General features: G+C 39.4%; 1 protein-coding gene across 5 annotated transcripts in view; it reads right to left on the reverse strand.

Annotated features, from left to right (window-relative positions):
- Positions 1 to 18,710, reverse strand: part of ATXN7L1 (ataxin 7 like 1) — a 97,443-nt gene that overhangs the window by 49,339 nt on the left and 29,394 nt on the right. For 2 of the 5 annotated variants that reach the window (XM_075208790.1, XM_075208787.1), the window contains exon 1: positions 1,238 to 1,642. The exons of 1 other annotated variant lie outside the window; for it this stretch is intronic. The gene's annotated coding sequence lies outside the window, so the exon portion shown is untranslated. Of the gene's footprint in view, positions 1 to 1,237; positions 1,643 to 4,692; positions 4,777 to 4,836; positions 4,949 to 18,710 lie in introns of those variants that run through there. 2 more of the 5 variants (XM_075208789.1, XM_075208788.1) reach the window with 2 other exon arrangements.

Genomic DNA, 18,710 nt, shown 5'->3' on the forward strand with positions numbered 1-18,710 from the left:
TCTACTGCCCAACAGGACCCAAATTTCTCATACTTGGTAACTTTGCAGCCTGGCTCCCACACTTCCTGCCCTCTGACCTTCCCTCTCTCATCCTGGGCCATTTCAGTATTCCCATTGACGACCCCTCGGACACTGCAGCCACCAAACTGCTCTCTCTATCTCAATGGTCAACCTCTACCACCAACAGCCTCAGTCACTCCCTAGACCTCGTCTTCATCGACCTCTATACCATTTCTGACTTCTCCAGCCTTCTATTCCCATTCTCTGACTACCATCTCCTCATCTGGCCCCCAGCACCTTCCACCAAATTCTACTCATCAAATGCAGTCTTGAAGGTCTAGACTTTGCAATCTGTCAAAACACTCCACTGCCCAATTAGATGCCTGGCATGCCCCAACTAAGCTGTCTCCAAGTACAATTGAACTTTCACCTCTGTCCTGCCATCTCGGTTGGCCACCAGCACCAAACCATGGCACTAAAAACATACTCCATTCTTACAAAAATAAAGTTCTTGCACTGCCGACCCCCACTGGAGGAAGTCTCGCTATCTCACTGACGTCCTTCACTTTAAATTCATTCTCTCATCCTACATGTCCATCCTCTCCAAGGCTAAGCAATACTTCTTTAAGTCTTAACTTCTCCATCCCTTTTAACCATAGGCATCTCTTTGCCACATTAAACTCCCTAGTATGTGCGAACCTTGACTTTGCCACCTTCTTCTACTCTAAAATTGAAAGCATCAGATTGGAAACCTCCTCCTCTAAGGCCCCTCACTCTCCACTACCCCCTGTCTCCAATCACCAGCCCTTTCTTGTTCTTCCCCACCAAAGGAAATGTATATGTCAAAGCAAAATTGTTCATACTTGCATAGAAATGTAATAGATATTTATAATCAGTGAGATTAGGCCTATGTCAAACTTCATTCCTAGCCCTTTGGGAAAATACAGTACTCAATTGTCTTCCTAAATCACTGGCTTAATATAGTCATATTTCATGACTATTGTAAAATTATATTTCTAAGATATACCAAAGGAAACATACTGGAGGGGAAATGTGTGTCCCGTAGACTGTAAGCTTGTGAGCAGGGCCTTCTCACCTCTTTGTCCGTATTACCCAGTATTGTTTATTACTGTATTTGTCCCCATTTGTAAAGCACTATGGAATTTGCTGGCGCTATATAAATAAATGTTGATGTGTTAAAAAAACCATAAGAAATGTCATCAGCATATGCACAAACCTGGTGTGGTGACCTCACAATGAGGGGGTCGGTGGAAACCAGTGTGTATAAATATGATGGAATTAATGTTAGACGTTGCCAGTCTTTTGCTGTACGCTTTCTTGCCATCCTCCAGATGCAAATTGAAAGAAATTACTCGAGTGTTCTGTTTTCATCCTTATTTTAGAGAAATAGTTTTACATTATTTTACTACTATGCCATTTAATTACGATCTTTTTTATACCTTCAGCATTGTGACATTTTACACCCTATTAAAAACTTTATTTAATAACATTCTGTTGTTGTGTCCTTCAGAAATGCACATGCTAGATAGCTTAGTTATTGTAACAGTATATAACTAAAATACAAGGGATTGATTGGTTTACGATAACTCTGGTTAATTTATGTTCGATTGTAAAAAGGCAAGGAGAAACGAAGAACTTTCACAAAGTGTTCGCTTTAAAATCAAAACTTGGTGGTGGCAATTAATAGGGATTGTGAGAGATGATAAAAAGGGGGTTTTAATCATTTTTAGACAGACCAGGTGGTTATGTTGTGGTTATCCCTTTGTCATGTACACATCACACAGGCTCAGCTGAGTGCTGGAGGTGACAGACTACTTTTTCCTCTATTTGTCTAAAGTAAATATAAAATAGCAAAAGAAAAAGGGATGTGTGGCCAGCAGGTACAGAGAAAAAACAAGAAAATATGAAGAAAATATGAGTGGGACAAGCAAAAAACCATAACCACAACCCTCTGAATGAGCCTGCTCATAGTGATATACCAAAACTGTGTCCACCAATAACACAACAAAATGTATAAAGGTTAGCATCTCCTTTAAATAGAACATTTACTTAACTGTTTTACTAAACATCTAAAAGAAGTTATGTTTTTTGCATCATCAACCTAACCAAACTATTGTTCTCTTTTGCCATCAGGTTACTGTGGCTGCGTATCAGAGTCGTGGTGGGCTAGATGTCATGACTTATGACACTTCTTCGTCAGCAGATGCAGGATGGAAGACTTTCAGAAAAGTGAATCCAAATTGATTTGAAGCCCTGCAGTCCATGCCTTTAATAGATATCAATTAATCTAAAGATGTACTGTATGTAACACTATTATAATTAAAGTTACTTGACATTCAGTCACTATGGAGGATTAGTCAATAAGTTGTCCTGAAACCTGAATAATCAGTAATGCTGGATATATAATTTGTGGTCTTACTCCACCTTCTGATCTAGTTTCCCAGGTGGCCCAAGTACTTCTAATACCAACCATAACACTAGGTTGCCAAACACCCTTGCATAATAAATACAAGAGGTAAGAAAAGTATCAAACTGAGGTCAATATGTACTCTGCAACAGTGAACAAGGAGCATACACTGGACCTAAAGGATTTGGACACAAAATGAACTGTGGTTATTATGTGTATTTCTACACAGTCCATGTGATATCAAGCAACTATTTCAATACAGTATATGGAAGTGACTTTAAAAGCCCGAGACTTATGTATCATCATAACTGGGCAGCAAAACAAATATGCTGTATCTCAATATAGCAATACCACTTTCAGACTTTGAGCTATTTTAATCAGACAAGTGACAAATACTAGAAACTGAAAACGGTTACACAGGTAACAGTAGAAAAGATATTGTTGCCCAGACCAACCTAACATTTGCTTTTCATTTGCAAACTACAAAAGTAAAAAAAAAAAAAAAAAGTATTTTTTATCTATGCAACTACCTTCAAAGTGTGACCCATTAAATTTAGCATCAGTAACTTATACTGTCTATGATTGATCCAATATAGTCTCTCTCCAACGGCTGCTGTCAACCTAATAGTTGACAATTAATGGGCAAAAATGTCATACATTTATGAAACCTGTACTGACACTCTTTATAAACCTAGCATAATTTGCATTTTACACCTGTCCTAGCTAGGTCTGAAGTAATGTAAGCAAAGTGCCTTATTAGTGCTAGTGTTTCTATTGCATGAACTAGTAACCTGGTATAAATGACACGCCACAGTCCTACCAATAAGTTTCGGCCATTTTAGGTCATTAAGTATGAGTCAAGTTCAACTGCCTATGAAAAAGGCTTTATTAAATACAACTTAATGTTTCAGATACAGCTAAGTAACTATTGTCATGTTCATCTGCTGATATCAAATTAAAATTGGCTAACTGACAAACCAATGGTGACGATATCAAAATGTTTGGTTTGTTATGTTTTTAAAATTTAGGGTAATACCTGTTTTCCAGGTCCTTAACATAAAAGTCGAGGCATAAAAGTGAGAAGACTTCTCTGTTTTAGTGATTTCTAATGACTGCATGCACAAGGCCACTGTGTTTTAACAGGAGCAGCTTGGCCTCATGTTATGATATCTTGCTTCACTCAATACTGTAAACTTGGTGCAGTCTACCTAAGATATAGACAAACACTGTTAATTAGTTATAGGAACAGTAATACTATTAGTGCCTTTTATTTGAGGAATAGTAAAAGTGACAGGCCATTGAAACTCCTGAAGAGAAATAACTGCAAACAGCTGCAATCCGTAAAAAAAAACCTGACTTTTTTGGGTCAAATTCTGTTAATCCATGAACTAAACACTGAGCATAAATTATACAATTTTTATAGGAGCATTCCTTTGAATAATTTGCTCATGCAGGAAAAAAAAATATATAAAATTAATAATATATATATATATATACACACACACACACACATATACATACACATACATACATACATACATATACCCATATACTCACATGCCCCACACACGTCTTAGTTCTGGGTATTCCATATATCCTACATATTAATGTCACTTGTGCATTATAATATGTATGCTACAGATATAAGAAAAAGATATGTAATTATTAAAAAGCAACACTGCAACTATAAAACGTAACTGGAGCTAAGGTGTCATATCTGTCAGTGATGAAGCAGTTAACAGACAAGCACAAGCAGCTACAGGCTACTGTGCCAGGGAACGAGCAATGGCCTAGTAAATTTTGCACAGCTTAAGGCACCAGTGCATGGATGAATCTGCTCTTCAGTAAACGCCACTCTCTAGTACCGTGTTAATTAATTGTGCGTGCAGAAACCACAACAAACGGCTACAGTTACATTTGCACAGACAGCCACGGGTTACGCAGGGCAGCCTACAAAGAAGTGACCCTCAACAGTTAAGTGTACAAGCTGCACATCTGAGCATCGACACAAACAATGCTGTGCAGGCCAGTCCGAGGCTTGTTATTGTGTGCAGCATTCGGAGGAGGAGGAAATTCACAAACGACAAAAGCCACTTCCCTCTTCACGTATGATCACACAGCTCACTTTCTGCACCCTGCTTTACCCAAACTAACAACACAAATAAAGGCCACATGGAACCAGCCCCTAGGGATAGGTCGTGAAAAGGAAACAAAACTAGAAGATTTTTCATGGAGATCAACAAACAAAAATGAAAGCCACTTACAGAGAGAGGAAGGAACAGGCTGCCAACTTAATCTGATTGTACGACGGCTGTAAAAGTGTCTAAGCATTGACACAGCTGCCGTCAAACAAGCTCACTGAGCGCGAATACAGATTGTGATTGCTTTGCAGCACAGCCGACACTGACCTGCTCCCGGGGAAGACGTCGCAACGCTGATCGTGCGTTCCAACTGTGCTGGCGACAGGCACTGGTACAACTGCACATTACAGGTCTTACCAGTTGGGTACCAGAAGTTCAGAGAAATGGACAAATGCCAACAACAAAAATCGGAAGCTATCTCCACCCCTAGGGCTGTTTGTTTTTTTTTATTCCGCTAAATAACTGGTTCATTATATTATTTGCTGCTATCTAATGCAGTTATGAGGAAATGCACAGACAAAAAGGTGCAACTGCAACTCTTAATATAAATAACTGAAGACATTTATTTTTAGACTTGAGAACAGTATATATAACGGAACATTAAAAAGAATCCTTAAGGTTAGATAAAAAAAAATTGAGCCACAAGTAGATCAGTAATAATTTAACTTAATTAGAAGCATATGTTTTTAGAACACAGCTTTACAAATATTAACAGTGCATAATTGCCCCACCACTAAATTGTTTAGCTTAATTAACAATTATTACTTTTTTACTATTTTTCACCAAATAATAATAAAAATAATTGTCAAATTGTATCCATGGCTGTCATATATTTCTTATATATTACTTTAAACCCGCACATAGATATTTTTGTTCAAGCCAGAAAAAATTTAAAAAGAGGATCACTTGTTTCACCTTACTATTGTATGATGATGTATCTGGTGCTATTGCGCAATCAACTTGTGTAGAGGGAGTTTAAAAGTACTTAAGGAAATAATTTGGCTAAACTTTGCCAATTTATTTTATAATTATTTTGTACAACTTTTCTTAGTATGGGGAGTTTCTTAGATTTACTGCATACTCAAGGGCATGCAGAATGTATACAAATGTATGCCTGGTTTCTTAAACATAAATCCTCTCATGCCCGATAATAGGGTGCTCACACTGCGTGACAACCTTATATCGAGCTTCAAGAATAACAACATTGTGTCATCTTTATGACGTTACAAAATGATTATATGCCCAAACCACTAAATGACATGTGCAATCTTGAATCCCGCAAATATCCTTCAATGCTTATACACTGTAATGTGTGCAACAAAGCACTCGTTTGATCAACAGATTGCAAATGATTGGACTGTTATGTTTGTGTCTCATTGCGTGATGAGATTGTACAGATATTCAGAAGCAATAAAAATGTGTGTGTGTGTGTGTGTGTGTGTATTGGGGCCTGCTTTAAAAAGATGTCACTGTGTATTTCCATGACCTATTTAAAAGCAGACTTATCTTTGTATACAGATATTTAATATCTGCCTATATGATATGCTGATAAGTGTCATAAGTTCTGATGCAACCTACCTAAGGTAGATCTCTTGAGTTCGATTCCCAACCATGGCCTTATCCATGTGGAGTTTGTATATTCTACCCGTGTTTGCGTGGATTTCCTCCAGGTGCTCCGCTTTCCTCCCACACTCCAAAAACATACTAGTAGGTTTATCGACTGCTGACAAAATTAACCTTAGTCTGTGTGTTAGGGAATTTAGATTGTAAGCTCCAATAGGGCACGGACTGATGTGAGTGAAATATAATCTCTGTACAGCACTGTAGAATTGGTTGCGCTATATAAATAATGATGATGATACATCCTAGATCAAGGGTAGTCTTGGGAATAAAAGTTAAGGACATTAAAGTACACCGTTCAAACATTCTTTACTTTGTGGGCCCAATTCCTGACTGGATGCATAGTCAGTTTGCTCCTTGTCCCTAGGGACAGAATACAATACATAAATACTAACGTGTGGGCTTTCTAGAATCATTTGATGCTGCACATTTTACAAATCTACTACATTTAATCTTCAGCTATATAAATGGCAGTTCACCCTTCCAGCTTGTTTTCATTTGCAGGTACGTGTCTGTATGCTTGCTGTGGCTTCAGATGCTCTAACTCAAATGTACATTACGGGTGGGTCAATCTGTTTCACTGGGTCCTGATTGTCATATATGGAACACATGAATGCCTCTTTTGGGGTCATGGGTGGGGGCAAAAAAAAATAAAAAAATATCACACCGACACCTGGATTCCAAGGAGAATAAGAGTTGAGCTATAACTTTTTGAGTTTGTAAGTAAGTACAATGGTTTGGGTAGAAAGTAAATGTAAAAGTAAAACTGCATAACTAACCCTAGAGCTACCACCCTAGATTTGTACTAGCAATATTGGGGGACAGACAGCAAGGGGTCCCGTTGATTTCATTATTACCAGCATGAGCGTGGAGTCCCCCCTACCATAACATCAAACCAGTCCCGGGCTGGTCAGGACAGAGCTGGATTCCTTATGGAGATCAGATCCGCAGAAGAAAAAAACCACGCAGCTATAGTGCTGTTGAAAGTAAAATCAGGGGGATCCCATGATTTTTGTGCACACAATATTGCTAGTAATAGCCTAGGCTGGCAGCACTAGGGTTGGTTTAGCTGTTTGGGTAGAGGGAGGACACGTATTTTTTTTATTATTATTTTTAAACTTACTTCTGGGGTTTCTGGATTGGTTGATTTTGTTTTTTTACTGTCGACCTTTTTACTGCGTTGACATTCCGAATGAATCCAATCTATGATAATCTAAAGGAGTTTAAACCTCAGTGAGCCGGAGGGCATGAGTAAGTTAGCTCTCTGTGGTGGCAGCTTAATGTAGGTCGTTTGCAGTGTTCTGTTGGGTGATTTCAGACAATTTTGTAGCCTGTCTGAAAACAATTATACTGTGTGACTCATTTCATTCACACTAAAAATGTGATAAGTGTGTTCATGACATTTCTGTTTAAATATGTTATAAAAAGGTTCACAGACTCTAAAAGAAGAGATGAGTAGCAGATGAAGTATATAAAATAAGCATTTCAGGTGGGGAGTATAGAATTAAGTTACAGACCATAAATGGAGACACAGGTAATATTTCAAACCTTTACTAGTATACAACATAATAATGTACAATGGATATTTGGCAACAAACATTTATATTTTAAATCAAACCTTAGGCATTGATATGTTAAGTTGATGATGATATCTATGCATTAATTCGACTTACAAGACAAAAAGGGGTGAGCAACTGCAGATAACTTGATTGTAAATTTCAACCTGTGGCAGGAGCAGCCAGTTTAGTAAAAAAAAATTCCACAGAGCAGGAATAGTTGTGTTGCAGTGCATGAACTATGCATCACACCTGCCAATTTATGGTTGAATGTTGAGTGGTGCAAACAGCAAAAGGCAATAGAATTCTGAGCAGTGGAGGAAGGTAATATGGTAATATGGCAACAGGACTATAACCTTCTCAATGTTCGCCAAACACACAAGTGCATGTGTGACACCAACCTATAGACCTCTACATCCATGAGTGCTTGTTTCCAAGTGAAGGGTTCTGGTGCATATGTAAAGCTGTTTGACACATTTACCTGGCATGGGTTGTGTGCAGTCATTCCCTTAGAATTTAAGGTCAAGGCTAAATATTATTTAAATGGTACAATGCCTGAGACAGAAGTGCCCACAACCATCAACCAAACATCAGGTGAGTGACTCTTGTGGAAGAATGGTGTTGCATCCCTCCTGCACAATTCCATGCATTGGAAAAATCAATGCCACAATGCATACCACCTGTACTGGGCACACGTCAAACACACTATTAGGAGACATTATATTAGGGTTTCCATATTTTGCACACTAAATATACATGTAAAAAGGTAACTAAATACGGCATAGAAGGTCTGCTACCTAAAGTCAGCATAGAAGGTCTGCTACCTAAAGTCAGCATAGGAAGTAGGCTACCTAAAGTCAGCATAGAAAGTAGGCTACCTAAAGTCAGCATAGAAAGTAGGCTACCTAAAGTCAGCATAGAAAGTAGGCTACCTAAAGTCAGCATAGAAAGTAGGCTACCTAAAGTCAGCATAGAAAGTAGGCTACCTAAAGTCAGCATAGGAAGTAGGCTACCTAAAGTCAGCATAGGAAGTAGGCTACCTAAAGTCAGCATAGGAAGTAGGCTACCTAAAGTCAGCATAGGAAGTAGGCTACCTAAAGTCAGCATAGGAAGTAGGCTACCTAAATTTGGCATAGGAGGTTTATTTTCACCTTGACAAACATTTCGTTTTACATCATATAAGGCACTGCATAATAAGTTAATGGTAATTTTCCTGATACTTCTGTCAGTAAGTTCAAACTATAATTCTCAGCATGGAAGTCAGTCTTCAGAGAGGAGCAGCTAAAAGTATCCTGATAATCATCAGCTTTGTCCTCCTGCTACATACACCAGATGTCTACTGTCTTGTAAATTAATACACCTCACTGGGATCTCCCACAGAAAAGTTATGTAATCACTATTACCCCAGTGGAGAAGCAGTAAATGATCATTTCTGTGCATATGCAGCAATGAGGTCTGTCAGCAGCCATGTGCAAAAGCATTGTTCAAAACAATACAATGTAATGATAATAGTGGGCTATGTCACAATCTGCGCAAATAAAAGTGGGGGAAATCAAAGGTGAATCAAAGACATTATTTATCCAAAAAGCCTGAGTGATAAGGCCCCCCCCAATACATTGCATTTCTGCTGACCAATTACAGGGGGGACTCAAGTGCACCCTGCTGCTGGGGAGTGAGAAAATATATATTACAAGTTAACCCGTGCATGATACTCATGCATTCTAGTCAAATCAAGCTACTTAAGGTGTTAAAAAGGTTCTTGTCATGCATTTGGGCCATAGCCCAGGCCTCCTCAGGGGAAGAGCGTTACTTCCCGACGTAAGCGCCCTTTTTTAACGTGGTTTTGTCCACATGTCACCACCTCATCATTCTTCTCCATCGCCACATCTATCCAGATGTCTATCCAGACACAGGGATCTCTCTCAGCGGTCCTGAGTATCACACTCCTCTCACTCTGTCACCCCCGGCAACCACCAACCACTCCCCACTGTCACCCCCGGCAACCACCAACCACTCCCCACTGTCACCCCCGGCAACCACTCCCAACTGTCACTTCTCCTTCAAGAAATATATATATATATATATTTTTTTAAATCTTTATAAACACTTACCAAATTAAATTAACAAATTAAAAACATCTTAGTATATCAGATTTCAGCCCTTTCTGATTTTTTTTTTTTTACACACACACTAAGAATTTAGTAGGTCAGTGTATAACTCCGCCCAGCAGGTGGCGCTGCAGCTTGGTTTTATTTTTTACACACACACACACAGACAGACTAACACACGCCACTAAGCATTTATATTATAGATATTAATCCATAAATATATATAATATTTTGTGTGTAGGACATATGGTGCCTTTGTACAGTCTCTTTAGTTAAAACTGTCTTTCAGGTAGTTTGTTTATTTTTGTTTTTAAATAATTGTATTAGTTTTTCAAACATGTAACAAAACAGTCTGTTTGCTATTTAACAAAAAACATTGAGAGCAGTTTACCCATATATAGGGCAAATTATATTGTTATTAATAGTATACAGTCTTTGAACATTTTAGGCAGATTGTTCTCCGTTCTTAAAATATACAGAATAAGATTAAACAGGCTAAAATGAAACAAACACTAAATATTATACATAGCAAAAACAATACAAGAACAAACAGTAATGCAAATAAGTTCACAATGACGTGTGTAAAGCCGCTACGGAAAAAGGAGTAAATAGTTCTGCTTCGAACTCCTGACTTACATAGTCTCTTGTTCTAATAACCATCTGTGACAGGGTGGCAAAGGCAGTCCATCCTGTCTGTTGCTGCTAGGAACCAGCTGGGCTTACTTTGCCACCATTCCCTTTCGTTATCCCAAATGCGCCCTCTAACCGCAGTAGGAGGGGTTTACAAATGCTGCGACCACTGGACTCGTTACCGACATCCAGTACCGGGTTTCTTCTGGGTAACTGATGCTGCTAGTGTATCCTGTTACTGGTGCACCTGGTCTAGTACCCCTGACCTCTTCCTATGGATCAGGGTTGCTGTGGATGGATCCCGCCTGGCCTATCACACTGGCCAGAACTGCTGGGCAGCGGGGTGATACCGGAAAGCTGGGTCCAAACCTCAGGAACAGATTAGAGTTGGGTCTACTCTGTAGGTCACAGGGATAGAGAAGTTTCCAAGCAGGTCTTTGAAGGAAGTGATGTTTACTTGCTCACCCTGGTTGAAGGTACCAGGTAGCAGGTCAAATGAAACAAGAAGAACGATTTCAATACAAAAGCAGTGTTTTTTTATATAGTTTTTGGACACAGCCTCAAAGGGTAAGCCAGCCCCATGGGGTCTGAGCTATTTTTAGAATCAGGATGCAATGTGTTTACCCAAACATGAATTTACATTCAATGCAAAGCTAAAAATATTTAGACTTATCTGTGATATTCTAAAACTTGCTGTGATTTCCTGCATCTTATTTTGGATACAAAGAAAATCTAACAGCATGTCTAATTTAAGCTTCCTGTGTCTTCGGGTGCTGGACCCTCACACATCAAAAGAACTAATTAACATAAGATTAACATGGATCCTTTTGTCAGACAGTTGCAGTATACACATACCCAATGGAAAGTTACAAAACCCCAAACAAGTCATTTCCCTACCAAAATACACAAAAGACCTCCTCAACAAAGGCTTATTGCATCAGGTATATACCTCAGAAATAATGCATTTCCACTAGCAAACTTAAAACGAATTTCCTCCCCTGGTCTCAGAAATAAAGATATTTCCTTTACCAACATACACACAATATCAAAAATAAGTACATTTGCAATTATATAAATAAGTGCCCTGCACTATTTCCTTTAAATAAATTTATACTATAAGTTATTTACAAGTGATCCAGTCACATCATTTTGAGATATATCTAAACATGGCTCAGTGGGCAAAGGCAATAGTGTTTTGGAAGCCAATCCCTTCCTGGCGCTTGTCCAAATGTAATTTTTTTTGTGCAGATCCTTTAGTTTCTCCATAGGAACTCTGTGATAAGTTTTGTGCATCTGCATGCGTTAGAGATACAGATTGGGGACATCTGTATTGGATATAACAGTTTTGGGAAGTCCATTGATTTTATTACTGCATTTCTACCAGAAGGACAGAAAATTGTAGGCTGTAAATACCTCCCTGCCCTCCCACTTGAAACCCAGGAAATATAGATTTATTGTATATACTGTGACATGGTGAAGTTGGGGTATATGAACATCTACTATTCTTCCTCACCACCTACTCGGTATATGGGACACACTGACCCACTCCAGGGGGGTAAATGTATGAACATGCGGGTTCTTCAACACCCGCGTGTTCGGCGATTAAATTTTAAGCGGCACTGCATTGTAAAGGGGAGTTTCCCTTTACAATGCAGCGCCGCTTAAAATTTAATCGCCGAACACGCGGGTGTTTAAGAACCCGCATGTTCATACATTTACCCCCCAGGTAGGGCCAGATTATTTTTTTTTTTTATTAGCTGGGGTAATAACAAGAAGACAGGAGGCGTTGGGGGTTATTTTATCAATCACTAGGACCACTACTGCAGCAATCTCAATACTCTCATAAGCACTGAATGAAACAAAGTTTCATTCAGCAAGTGTAGGATGCAGAGTCCTAGAGCTAGGCACTGCATTTTAGTAAGAGGCCCACTTGTAGATTTTTGCTGCAATTCTCGCTCAACCACTGTAGCGTAGTATAGTAAAAAGACACAGCTTAGTCTGACTTTGTGATATATTCACATGATGAGCAAACTTAATTTATTACAGATACAAATATGAGATTTACCAAAACAAGAAAAATATTAAATACATTCAAAATAAAACAAGTGTTCTAAGTTTGTAAACACTGACATGTACAGTCAAAACACAAGCAACATAAATAAAAGGCATGAAAATTGTAAGAGTACAGGTTTAAAGCTATAGTTGTGCTTCACATACACAATACAAATACAATACTGCAAAATCAAATCTAGGACTCGTGCGGTGTGTGTCTTTCCAATGAAACTTAACCAATAATGTTTGAACAGTTGTTTTAATTGAGTAGCTATCCTACATCAGGTTTGCAAGATAACTGCTGGCACCAGGTATTGGAGTACAATATTAAATTGCTAGTTTACATAAATGTGCAGAAAGAGGGAGAGGGGGAAAGAAAAAAAAAGAGAGGAGAGAGAGGAAGTGCAAGAGGGCATAGAAGCTCCCATATCATTCTTGATCAAATATCCCTCTGTAAACCAGGGAGGAAGATTATTTTTGTGGATAAAATCAACAACTTTCCAAACTTTATTTAGTACCTTCAGTACAAGCAGACATAAGTGTGAACACAACCAAAAAATGAAACACACACATAAGCATGACATGTCACAGCTAGTCAGATTTGACTTCAAAATATCAGCTACAGGCAAGTTAAGTTACAGAACAGTGCAGTGATCTTCAGTTGGCAATCTGCCTCCTGTTGCCCTTGTAAAACACTGATCCAACATTATAACAGCTGCAGCCCAAAAATAATTGCTCAGAACAATCAAATTCCGATACAAAGAGACAAATGCCAGTCAGGAAGCCATCAGGGTATTTTAAAAGTAAGGGAAGATGTATTTCCATCGACATCAATAGAGATAACTTGTAAAGGTAGAAGCCGGCTGTAGAGTTTAGGTTTACTGGCTACCTGGCTTTTGTAATTGTATCCAGATATTATTTAAATTATGTACATAAAATTTGGTTGGCTAATGAACACTATTGGCATCTCAGATAACCAGCCAAACAGGAAGTATAAAGTGAGGGGAATGCTACAATATCTCCATGTGGCCAGATCCATGCACAACCAAATTTGTTGCCTGCTTAACACTCTCACCAAGATCATTTTCTCTGTTAACTGTAGTGTTAAAAAAGCTTTCATCTTCCCAATCAAGCCAATGTTTTATAACAGTGAAGATCATGCAGGAGTATACAGAATAATTCATTTCAAAATATGAGGACATATATCCTGCATGCTTTCAATTCACTGTCAGCTTCATGCTGTATGGTACCAAGAGAAATAGCTAAAGGGTCTTACTCATGGCTTCTCCAACAGGCCAAACAGTTACTCTACCAGAAAGAACCCATTAATCTGGGGAGAGTAGGACTTTTTATAAACAAAATACATTAGGAAAGCTATTCACATTTACTTCAATAACTTAGATTATACAGTTTAATGACATAGTTTTGCACAACATAACAAAAAGAACAGAAAACTTCTGCTTGGTTAAGAACATACACAAATAACCACCTGAATCACAGTAACAATAATTTTAAAATTCGGGAACTTAAAAACTGTCCAAATGGAGACACCTGCTGGGCAAAATAATAAACTTCAACTATAAATACAATTTCTAGTGGTATGCATCATGTGAGTTCAATTAGTTGTGGTTATCGCTGTTTACTGAATCCAGCTTAGCCACGTATAAACAAAATAAAGAGCAACATCACTGTTTGGGGCAGAGGTTGAAAACCTTAAACTACAGCAACATTGAGTTTTATACAGTACATATGTAGGGAATATTAATAACAAATGCTAGTGTGTTTTCTACCAATTAAAGGAAAATATGAATGATTGTATATCATGTAACATTTGAATAAAATTTTGGTTCAGCAAGGTATATAAAGGCCCAATAACAGGTTTCAAAATTTAACAAAAGAGCACTATGCATAAGTAATAATGACCCACTACCCTATGTCATGATTTAAAGGACATTAGATTGTGACCAAATATGAATTCTTTTGAAATGTCGACTGTCGAAACAACATTTTGATTAGAAAAGCCCTAATGGGCTGAAAGCCCAACATATTTTTACAAAAATTAACTTAACCTTTTTTTTTTTTTTTTTGCAATCGATTAATTTCTGCCATAAGGGTTTACTTCAGTGGTCCTTTTTGTCACACAGAATGGTTGACGCATGTCTCTTCTGCACTGCAGTAGTGTTCTAGAACAGTGATCAAATATTGCATAGGGGAAAATTGGTCATGTTCCCTAGGCCGCCCCTAACTGTGGCTGTGATGGTGAGATCTCAAAAGAGTTTGTGCTGCAAAGTGCAACTCACCCATTGGGTAACACAGATTTCATACTAAAGGGAAAATGCAATTAGCCGGACATTCGAGACACTTTGTAGGCGGAGAATTCACAGAAATATCCACTCATTCCGCACACCCCACAGAGGTGTGAGGAAAAATGAGCGGAGATTTCTACAGTAATTGTCGGCAATGTGTGCGTCACAATGCTCGCGCACCACATCGCCAGAAATTGAATTTCCCCCTATGTTTTTTTCTAATATGGTATCTGAGGACCAAATCCAACTGTTCCTGTGCACTTTGATTACATGAAGGTTTTCAAGAATTATTTTTACCATTAATTCTTTCCTCAAAACAATACATGGCAGCAGTTTGCAATTGGTAGAATCCCTCTCCAGCTTAGTTATGAACCCCCCCCCACCCTCTGGGTGGTAAATAGTCCCTCCTTTTCCTCTATGTCTGAGTGACTTCCCAAGCTTTCTTTCAAAAATATAAACAAAGTATGGGTGGGAAACTGGGTAGTCACGGAGTATTACAAGGAAAAGGGATTAACAAGTAAGCAAATTTAGCATTTTTCCTATTCAATCCTCCATGGCAGTCATTACAATGGGATGTACCCATGCAATACAATAGGGAGGGGCCACACATACAAAAAAACAAAAAAATAGCCACATATGCTGCAAAATCATAAACTTATATCACTTTCAGATCGCTACCCCGGCAATATCCCGGGTATATGAACAAGGGATATTGCCGGGGAACAGTGCAGGACACCCAGGCAAATATCTGACTAGAACGTGTTCACCCTGAACACGGGTCTGCCCAGGTCTCTCTGGCAACACCTCTTGGCTCTTTTTGTGATATTTTTTTTTCTTTCTTTAACTTTACAATGGTGTTTGGTGAGACCAGGGAATAACCCTCCAAAAGACCCGGGTCTAATTCCTAAGCCGTGTAGATGCCCCGGGACCCATTCACACTGAGCCTAGACCCGGGTCGTCGGGGCTCGCCCCAGCAAAACCCCGGGTCTTTTATGCAATGTGAATGGGGTCTTATTTAGTGGCTGAGCTGCGGACATGTCTCCCAAACTGAAAATCAATGGAGAATAAGATATTCACATAATGGCTCGTGAAGGTATGACTAGACCTCCAACCAGCTGCTCTGAAAAGCTGTTGCTGAGGCCTGAGCCTTTCTAGCCCAAAATGTTGCTACTGCCCGTGTTGAGGTGGCTCTCAGTATCTCTGGCACCTTACACCCATTCCTTTTGAATGCCTGTACAATAACTTGGCTGATCTATCTAGAAATAGCTTGCTTAGAAGGGGGAACACCCTTCCAGATGAACCACAAAGAGTTCCTCTCTGTTTCTGGATCCTAGTGACCTGGATAAATATATGGAAATTGCCCTAAGGGCAGTTTTCTTCCTTATTAATCATTAAGTTGTGGACAAATGGAAGGGTAGTCATGTGGAATGTAGAGACAACTTTATACAGAAATGCTGGATAAATACCACTTTATCTGCATAGATTTCCAGAAATGGCTCCTTACACCACAGTGCTTGTTAGTCTTCAACTCTGCAAGCAGAAGTAATTGCTATTAAGACCACCACTTTTCATGTCATCCATTTCAAGAAAACTTCTTGCAGTGGTTCAAAAGTGTCAGATATCAAAGTGTTGAGCACTAAGTTAAGATCCCATGGAGCCACAAAGGATTTGATGGAAGGACGGGGTCCTCTTTACTGCTTGCAAGAAGTAAATAATCAAATCTTCTGTAGCTAACTTGGTATCCAAGAACACACTCATCCTGAAGTTAAGGAATTCTGTAATAGATTAATGAAGAATTCTTCTTTCTTGACTTAACATAATGCTTATTACATGTTCTGAGACTCCCTTACTTTGAGTAGTCCCACTCAATTATCACATCAATAAAGCTAGCAGATCAGGAATGGATGATGAATTGGGCCTTGGTGTAGGAGCCCTTACTGAAGAGGTACAGGACATGATTGCTCCTGTAGCATCTTACAGGCTACAGGGAACCTCAGAAAGTTAGGCCAAATGGAAGAATTGCTATTACTTCTGCCTTCTCTTTTCGGATATATCTTAAAATGCATGCAATGAGTGGAAATGGAGGAAAGACATAACCCAGGTGAAAAGTCCATACAACCCTCAGAGCATCTTTTCCTTCTGTCTTTCGAACTTTGTGCCGAGAGAAGAACCTGGGTACCTTGGCATTTTTGTTTGTTGACATGTCCACTAGAGGAAGCCCAAAATGTCCCTATTTGTGACTGGAATACTTCCTGGTGTATAGACCATTCTCCTGGATTAATATTTTCTCGACTGAGGTAATCGGTTATTACGTTCTGCTTACCTGCTACATGCAGCACCGAGAGACTTCAGATTTCCCTCTACCCAAAACATGATCCTTGTGTCACGGAATACTGAGGAGGACTGGGGATCCCCTGGGTCTGTTTAGCTTAACGCTACTCTTACCTAAAAAGGTACAGAATCTAACGAGGCAGGTTGACTTCGCCAGAGACCCCTGCAAGGAGGTATGGGCTTCGCAGCCACTGCCCCGTAGGTTGCGGCCCTCTGTGTGAGTACTAGACAAGACCCACTAGAAGAGTTGAAAGCAGATGATATACTGCAACGAGGCATCACTGGACAATAGACTGAACACGAGGAAGTGACACTGAACAGCACAGTGATGAGTCACTGGAACAGCAGGTTGAGCCAGGTAGCAATGAGATAATGTGGATAGGGTGCTAAGGAGCACAGGAGTTACGTCCAAACATTTCACCAGTGTGAGCAGAACAGCCACCTCACTGCCATGTCAGTGACTTATATACACAGAGGATGAAGGGGAGCCAATCAGAAAGTATTTGAGAAGTGATAAAAAAAAATGGCGGGCACCATGTAGCAGCGGCGCTTAATGCCGGAGAAGCTGTCTGTGTGGAGCAGGTAAGTTCATCAGGATCTGCTTGCGGGACCGGCGTGCGAAACCTTGCTACTTCCACCATCAAATATCTGCTTCTGGTACCTACCTGGTGATTTATGAAGGCAAACACACTATTGTGATCTGAGAATCTCCTGAAATTCTTCCCTTTTAGATGAAGATGAAAGTGCTGAATTGCATTCCATGTGGCTCTCTTTTCCAAGACATGAAGTCTTTTTCTCGCTTTGTGGCCAAGTACCTTACACCATCTGTCCCTGGAAGTGGGCTCCCCAGCCTGTGACCACGGCATTTGTTGTGAGTACTATCCATTCTAACTCCAAAACTTAAACTCCTCATCTTTAACTTTGGGCTTGGTCACCAACTGAGAGAGGGCCTGGTGGCTTTTGACAAGGTGATGGCATGATTCTGAGAAGTCTGCTTGTGATCCCACTGTGTTAGAAGATCCCACTGGTGATTTCACATGTACCATCTTGCCCAAGGAATGATCTCTATGACAGAGGAATACATTCCCAACAATTGGATGTCCCTATGGTAATGACATTTGCTGATGAGTTAGCGTACCATTTTGATACACCTTTCTTATGATAGAGACAATATGTTCAGTATGGTGTTTATCTGAAACTTTATTTGTTGTTATGTGATGAGATGACTTTTCGTCTTGTTCACAATCCAGCAATGTTCTTGTAGAAATGCTCTCATCTGAACTGTTCTGTAGCAGACAATGCATTTTGAACTCCCCACCACAAGAATATTGCCTAGACAGGGCCATATATCATGACCACTAATTTTCTCAATTCCACCACCAGAGTAACTAGCAATTTCTCAAGACATGTTGCCAGTCCAAAGGACTGGAAGGTGATCTCAAAGTGCTAGCCCAAAGCCCAGAACGTCAAGGAATTTCTTGTTCTGAACTACAACGGGAATATGAAAATAGGAATGCTGGAGGTCTACGGATGTAAGC

The sequence above is a fragment of the Mixophyes fleayi genome, chromosome 4 (genome assembly GCF_038048845.1).
Source record: "Mixophyes fleayi isolate aMixFle1 chromosome 4, aMixFle1.hap1, whole genome shotgun sequence".
NCBI classification, from domain to species: domain Eukaryota; kingdom Metazoa; phylum Chordata; class Amphibia; order Anura; family Limnodynastidae; genus Mixophyes; species Mixophyes fleayi.